We start from the raw sequence: 8,489 nt of genomic DNA on the forward strand, positions 1-8,489 counted from the left end.
CAAGGTAGAAACCACTGAACCTGACAGCCCACGCTTCTTCAGAGTGTGGGTCTCAATAGCCAAACCGTTAAATTTAGCGTTTATAAAGTCGGATGGAATACCAGACCTTGCAAGGGAAGGTCTGGCCATGGCAGTAGGGTCCTTAGGGTCCCCTACTGCCATCTTTACGATCTCTGCATACCAAGATTTCTTGCCCACAAGAATCACTGACTTCCCTTCCTGCTTGTTTCTTGCGAAGAAGTCATGGACGCAGGCAGAATAGGAGGGAATGCATAAATCAGTGAGAAATGAGTCCACGGGAATAGCAAGGCATCTGTTCCACATGCTAGCGAATCCTTTGTTCTTGACACAAAGTTGTCGATTTCTTTGTTGAACCTGGACGCAAACAGATCTACGTCTGGGATCCTCCATCTTTGACGGGAAGATATCAGGGTGAAGGAACTATTTTTCCGAAAATAACTGCTGGTGACTCAAGTATAGGGATGAGCCGAACACCCCCCGGTTCGGGTCGCACCAGAACTTTCGAACAGACCCCAAATTCGAACGAACTTTAGAACCCCATTGAAGTCTATGGGACTCGAACGTTCGAAATTAAAAGTGCTAATTTTAACGGCTAATATGCAAGATACTGTCCTAAAAAGGGTTTGGGGACCTGGCTCCTGCCCCAGGGGACATGGGTCAATGCATAAAATGTTTTTAAAAATGGCCGTTTTGGCGGGAGCACTGATTTTAATGACGATTAAAGTGAAAAAAAAAGTGAAATATTCCTTTAAATATGGTGCCTGGGGGTGTCTGTAGTATGCCTGTGAAGTGCCACATGTTTCCCGTGTTTAGAACAGTCCCTGCACAAAATGACATTAAACGGAAATAACACCATTTAAAACTGCTTGCGGTTTTAATGTTATATCTGGTTCCTGCAATATGGTTGAAAATCATCGAGAAAAATGGCATGGGTAGCCCTCCCTGCCCATTACCAGCCTATTTGGGTCTTGTACGCATATTAAGGGGAACCCTGTACCCATATTAAAAAAAGGAAATGCGTGTGGCCCCCAGGCCCTATATACTCAGAACAGCAGTATACAGGCATGGCAAACAAGACAGGGACTGTGTAGGTTTGTTGTGTTAAGTTGAATCTGTTTGTAATTTTCAACTGGTACAAGTGTAGCTCCAGTCAAAAAAACTATTTTTAAGCTTTTTGGAAAACATAGGGAAGGGTTATCACCCCTGTATAATTTGTTTTGTCGTCCACCTTTTTTCATCTCACTTGCTGTTGTCTCCTTCCGTTTGCAAGTAGGAGATGTTTGTAAGTTGGATGATTGAAAGTAGGGGCCTGCCCTATATGCTCTGCAGAAATGGCGGAACAAGGTGTTGGTTTTGCCACAACAATGTAAGCCCTCAAAGTGACTCTTGGTGGGCGCTGGAGCGCCCTGCTGTGAACGATTATATCAAGAATTGTAATTACATGCCATTGTTGAACAGTGGTAGAAAAATTGACCTTTGGTGGTTGTGGTGCTGGTGCCACAACACTATAAGTCCTCACCGTTACTCTGGGTGGGCACAGGAAGGGGCCCTCCTGTGAAATATTATATCAAGAATTGTAATTACATGTCCCTGTTAAACAGGGGCAGAAAAATTTGGCCTTAGGCACTGGTGCTGGTGCCACCACACTGCAACCTCTCCCATATACTCTTGTTTGATTGCAGGAATTAGCCCTGCTGCAAAGAATTGCATCAAAAATTGTACTTAAACGCCCCTGTTAAACAGGGGCAGAAAAATTGGGCCTTAGGCATCACCCAGAACCAGAAATGTTCTTCCAACATATCAGCGGAGGAGGAAGAGGATAGACAATCAACATAACAGGACAGTCACTCAGCATCAGCATAGGCAGTCTTGAAGGGATGTGACATTTCAAAAAAAATTATTCGATTACATCAGCTTCAGGTGCTTGGTAGCTGTGGGTGATCCAAGACTGATTCATCTTAATGAAGGTCAGTCGATCAACTGATTCGGTGGACAGGCGCACCCTGTGATCGGTAACAAAGCCACCAGCAGCACTGAAGGTGCGTTCCGAAAGAACGCTGGATGCAGGACAGGCCAGTAGCTCAATTGCATACTGTGCAAGCTCTGGCCAGTGATCCATCCTCAAGACCCAGTAAGCCAGAGGATTTTCGGTGGGAAAGGTGTCCAAGTCTGACCTTGCCCCTAGGTATTCCTGCACCATGTAAATCAGACGCTGGCGATGGGTGCTGGAACCGATCATACCTTGGGGCTGCGGACTAAAAAATTGCCTGAAAGCATCAGTCAGACGGCCACCTTCTCCACTGCTCCTTCTGACCGATGCCTCAGCAACACGTTGTCCAGGACCAGGAGTTTGTAACCTCCCAGTCTCTGGGAACGCGTTGCACAGACCTTTCTGCAAGGCCTCCCGGAGATGTCTCATCCTCTGCTCCCTCTGCGATGGCAAGATAAGGTCGGCAACCTTACCCTTGTACCATGGATCAAGGAGAGTGGCCAGCCAGTAATGGTCCCTCTCCTTGACCTGAAGAATACGAGGATCCTTCCGCAGGCTTTGCAGGACCAGGGAGGCCATGCAGCGTAGGTTAGCTGAGGCATTCGGTCCGGAGTCCTCTGGGTCACTAAGGACAACATGATCCGCAGCTACCTCCTCCCAGCCACGTACAAGTCCACGTGTTTCTTGGGACTGTAAATCATCCCTACAAGACGACTGCTGCTGCTGAGTGCCAGCCTCCACCTCCATGCTGACACCATTATCCTCCTCCTCCTCATCCTGTGTGATGGGTGGCACAGCAGGAACACTGTCTGGATAAAGGGGGCCTTGAGAGGCAAGGAAGTCCTCCTCTTCCTGCCTCTGTTCTGCCTCAAGTGCCCTGTCCATTATTCCACGCAGCGTATGCTCCAAGAGGTGGACAAGAGGTACAGTGTCACTGATGCATGCACTGTCACTGCTCACCATCCTTGTGGCCTCCTCAAACGGTGACAGGACAGTGCATGCATCCCTGATCATGCCCCACTGGCGTGGTGAGAAAAAACCGAGCTCCTCTGACCCTGTCCTGGTGCTCATTGATGGCCCTCTGCTGCGTGTGCAGCCGCTGCAGCATGGCCAACGTTGAGTTCCACCTGGTGGGCATGTCACATATAAGGCGGTTCTTGGGCAGGTTCAACTCCTTTTGGAGCTCAGCCAGCCGAGCACAGGCATTAAATGATCGGCGGAAATGCACACAGACTTTCCTGGCCTGCTTCAGGACATCCTGTAAGCCGGGGTACCTGCCCAAGAACCGCTGCACCACCAGGTTAAGGACGTGAGCTACACAGGGCACATGGGTCAGTTGTCCCTGTCGGAGGGCGGAGAAGAGGTTGGTGCCATTGTCACAAACCACCATTCCTGGCTTAAGCTGGCGTGGCGTCAACCACCTCTCGGCCTGCCCCTGCAGAGCTGACAAAACATCCGCCCCAGTGTGGCTCCTGTCCCCCAAACAAACCAGCGCAAGCACGGCATGGCATCGTTTTGCCTGCGTACTTGCGTAGCCCCTGGATCGCCTACGAAGCACCGCTGGTTCTGAGGACAGAGCACTGGAAGAGGCCATGGAGGAAGAAGAAGAGAAGGGGGTGGAGGAGAGAGGTGTGTCACAACCAATAGTAGCATTTTGGAGGCGTGGTGGCGGAACAACCTCCAACACTACTGCACCTTGTCCTGCATCCTTCCCAGCTGCCAGAAGAGTGACCCAATGGGCCGTGAAAGACAGGTAACGTCACTGTCCATGCCTGCTGGACCATGAGTCAGCGGTAATATGCACCTTACCGCTGACCGCCCTGTCCAGCGAGGCAAGGACATTGCCTTCCACATGCCGGTAGAGAGCCGGAATCGCCTTCCGTGAGAAAAAGTGGCGTTTGGGGACCTGCCACTGAGGAATCGCACATTGTACAAACTCACGGAAGGGGGCCGAGTCTACCAACTGAAAAGGCAGCAGTTGAAGTGCTAGCAATTTAGCCAAGCTAGCATTCAACCGCTGGGCATGTGGATGGCTGGGAGTGAACTTCTTTCGCCGGTCCAGCAGCTAGGGCAGGGACATTTGCCTGCTATAATCGGACGTGGGTGTACCGCTAGCAGAGTTCCCGGAAGCACTTGGCTGTGACACACCTAATTCTACACCTTCATTCCTCTCAGAGCAGGTTTCAGAGAGGACCGAAGGTCTAGTGGGGTTGGAGATGCCAGCTGATGAGGAGCAAGGAGAGGTCCGCTTTGTTCTTTGGTGTGGGTCTTTGAGGTACGCTTGCCAACGAGCTGCATGGCAGGTCAACATATGTCTGGTCAAGCATGTGGTGCCCAAGCGGCTGATGTTTTGGCCACGCGAGATGCGCTTGAGACATATGTTGCAAATAGCAGCGGTGCGATCTGATGCACTCATCTCAAAAAAGGCCCACACCAAAGAACTTTTAGAATAACGCGCAGAGGCAGCGCCCTGCACAGGCGGAGCTCTGCGGTGTGATTCAGTCGGTGTGCTGCCCCTAAGCTGGCCCCCGGAGGGCATCCTGCCTCGTTGGACATGTGCCTCCTCCTCCTCCTCCTCTCTCCTTCCAGGCACCCATGTGGAGTCAGTGCCCTCATCATCCCCTCCCTCTTCATCGATGTAGCAAACCTGGCAGTATGCTGCAGCTTGTGGAACATGACTGCCAGATTGCTGTCCTTCTTGAGCGTCCCCTCTCTCTGCGCTCACGCTACTGCCTTCCTCTAGCTGAGTGTCATCATCAGAGCCCACAAAACACTGGGCATCCTCCTGGAGCATGTACCCAACACTGTGCTCAAAGAGTTCAGGAGACTCCTTAGGAGGACGTGGTGGGTCTAGGGAAGGAGTCACTGATGATGACATTGAGAGGAGGGAAGACGATGCGTTGGCAGCTGCTTTGCTAGTACCCTGAGACTGGGTGAGAGAGGATGAGGAGGATGAAGAGGGCTTGGTCATCCACTCTACCAAGTCGTTGGCATGTTGCGGTTCAACATGTCCAGCTGCCGAAAAGAAGGACAAGCGTGTCCCATGGCCACGTGCTGATGACAATGCACCGCGTCCACGACCAGCACTGTTGTCTCTAGACACAGAGCCTGCTTGCCCTCTTTTATCGGCTCGCGCCTGTCTGCCTCTCCTTGCTGGCCTTCCAGACATGGTAATGGCCTGAAGGGAGTTGGGTAAAACAGCAGTGTAATGGTGTCACACAACACCCACTAAGCCCTGCAGATGGCTCTATTAGAGAACAGCAATAAACGGTAGATACAGGTGTATATTGTGCTGGAGTCACACAACACCCACTAACTCCTGCAGATGCCTTTATTATAGAACACCAGAGATAAAGGGGTATACTGTAATTGAGTCACACAACACCCACTAAGCCCTGCAGATGGCTCTATTAGAGAACAGCAATAAAGGGTAGATACAGGTGTATATTGTGCTGGAGGCACAAAAAACCCACTAACTCCTGCAGATGCCTTTTTTATAGAACACCAGAGATAAAGGGGTATATACAGATGTATACTGTGCTGTGCTGGAGGCACACACAACTTCCAATAACTCCTGCAGATGGCAAGTGGGCTTAAATAGAGAAGAGCTATGTAGGTGGATATAGCGGTGTGTACTGGGTACAGAGCACGCAGATAGCACGCACAAGCTCCTAACACTACTGACTGCAAGCTCTATTATAAAAGATAGATCACTAGCTATATAGGTGAGGTGAATATAGCGGTGTATACTGCGGTCAGGGCACACAGACAACAACCACTACACAACAGCAAGATCGAAAATCGGCTGAAAACGATCGGTGTGTACTGTGTTGAAGGTACACAGAACACCCACTAACTGCTTCAGACGCCAACACACTACACTAGGCCGCCGCGCTGGCGGCCTTATATAGTGTGGGGCGTGTACTACACAGCCTGAGCTATGATTGGCCACAAGCATCCTGCCTGTGGCCAATCATGGCTCTCCTCGCTGCTGGCGCTGTGATTGGCCAAGCATGCGGGGTCACAGTGCATGCTTGGCCAATCATGAGCCAGCAATGCACTGCGATGACGCAGTGCATTGTAGGCCGTGAGCGCCACACGAATTTGGCGCGAACGGCCCATAACGTTCGGAATTCGCCGAACAGCCGATGTTCGAGTCGAACGTATGTTCGACTCGAACACGAAGCTCATCCCTACTCAAGTAGTCCACCTGGCAATTTTTTATTCCTAGAATGAAGACTGCCGATAAGCAAAGTACATTATTTCCTGTCAAAGATAGGATACGATTTACCTTTCTTCTGGGCCACACAACTTCTTGTGCCCCTTCGGTGATTAATATAGGCCCTTGCTGTGGCATTGTTGGATTGAATCCTTGTAGGACGATACCATAAACTTAACGTTCAGGCCCTCAAGACCAAGTGCTCTGCCTGAATTTCTAGAATGTTAATAAGCGAGGCCCTTTATGATCTGGACCACTTCTCTTGGACAGTTGCCTCTTCCAGGACTGCTCCCCAACCCAGAAAAGGTTGGCATATGTTGTTACCATTTCCCAGGTAACTGAAGGAAGAATTTTCCCCTTTGCAGATTTTAGGTCATCAACCATAAACTGAGGCTCCGGCGCACCCAGCCTACAGCACCTGGTATTTCCAGGCGGTCTCCTATCCGGGCACTAACCAGGCCTGACCCTGCTTAGCCTCCAAGTTCTGATGAGATCGGGCGCTTTCAGGGTGATGTGGCCGTAGGCTTTGGAATCAGATCCATTGGTAATCTATAGCTTGAACTCTTTGTTCCAAGCCGATAGGATACTGTTTTGCAGCAGTCTCGAATGAAACTGAGCATAAGGAACAGCTTCGAATGAAGCCACCATCTTTCCAAACAACCTCATGCAAAGCTGAATAGAAGAATTCATCTTGCTTCGACCAACTGGATCAGTTCCTTTATGGCGCTGATCTTTGCCTGGGGCAAGAATATCCTTTTCTGGGTGTATCTATGATCAGACCCAAGTATTTAAGCCTTCTTCATGGTTTTAAAGATTTCTTCTAGGTTGAGAATCTGACCTAGCTATTCCAGGTGGTTGAATGTGGTGACCATATTTTGGTCTAAGCGGGCTACCGATTGGTCTATGAAGAACAGATCGTCTAGGTAAATCATTATACCTTGGGCTATTAATCTGGCCAGAACCATTGTAAACACTCAAGGTGCAGTAGCTAGACGGAAAAGCAGAGCTAAACACTGAAAATGAAGATTTTCCACCTTGAAAAGTAGATATTACTAGTAAGCGAGGAAATAGGCATATGGAGGTATGCATCTTTGAGGTTGATTGATGCCAGTTCTCCTCCTTGTAGGGATAACTGATTGGATTGACTCCATGAGAAAAAAAAAAGTGTGGCTATATGCAGGAATTTAGATTTTTGAGATCCAGAATGTAAATTTGGATTTGACACAGTGAAAAAGAGGTTTGAGCCAAACCCCAACCTCTGCTCTTACCTGGGGACCACCATGATCACTTTTTGCCAAAAGATGGTCCAATGCTTCAGAGAAAGACATATTTGTCTCTGGATCTTTAGGAACGTATGAGCCGAGGAGACAGGAGCTCTTAAAACTCCAGTTTGTCCCCCATTCGCCTCGACACTCTTCCTGCCAGATCCTTGAGAACTGCAAAAGAATTCCCTCTATTTGAGTGAGTGGGGGCACCTCTTTATAAGGAGGCTTCAGTATCTTGTAGGTTTCCTCCCCCCAAGACTCTTTTGTCCCTGGGGTTACCTTTGAGGATTACCTTTGAACCTGAATAAATGAGTTTTCAGGGATCTCCTAAAGGTGGACAGGGTAGGGGCTGATCGGATAGAGCAGGGCAGGGAGTTCCAGAGGATGGGAGAGGCTCTGGACAAGTCCTGAAGGCGAGCATGGGAGGAGGTAACAAGGGAGCTAGAGAGCAGGAGGTCCTGGGAGGAGTGGAGGCGATAGCTGCAGATGGTGTGAATGGCCTTATATGTTATGGTTAGCATTTTGAATTTTACACGGTGGGGTAGGGGAAGCCAGTGAAGGGATTGGCAGAGAGGAGCAGCAGTCACGGATCGGTTAGTGAGGTGTATTAGTCTAGTAGCAGAATTCATAACAGAGTTGCAGTAGTCAAGGCAGGTAATAATCAAGGAATGAATAAGTTGCTTTGTGGTGTCATTGGTCAGGAAGGGTCAAATTCTGGAGATGTTGCAGAGGTTAAGGCGGCAGGATTTAGCCAGTGATTGGATATGGTGGCTGAAGGAGAGGTCAGAGTCAAGGATTACACCCAGGACCCTGGCATGTATGGAGGGAGCAGTGGTTGTGTTGTTGATATTAGTGGTGAAGTCACAGGGGGGACCATGGAGGAGGAAATATAACAAGTTCAGTTTCAAAAAGATTGAGTTTGAGGAAGTGGTGTGACATCTATAGTGATATGTCATTCTGTAAGCTTGAGATCCCTGAGGGGATCAAGGGGGTG

At 49.5% G+C, this 8,489-nt stretch overlaps 1 pseudogene; it reads right to left on the reverse strand.

Annotated features, from left to right (window-relative positions):
- Positions 1 to 6,636: 6,636 nt before the first annotated feature.
- On the reverse strand, positions 6,637 to 6,755 carry LOC143978814 (5S ribosomal RNA; annotated as a pseudogene).
- Positions 6,756 to 8,489: the final 1,734 nt, after the last annotated feature.

This window comes from Lithobates pipiens, unplaced genomic scaffold (assembly GCF_037356315.1).
Source record: "Lithobates pipiens isolate NorthernLeopardFrog02 unplaced genomic scaffold, aLitPip1_a1.2 Scaffold_13, whole genome shotgun sequence".
NCBI classification, from domain to species: Eukaryota; Metazoa; Chordata; class Amphibia; order Anura; family Ranidae; genus Lithobates; species Lithobates pipiens.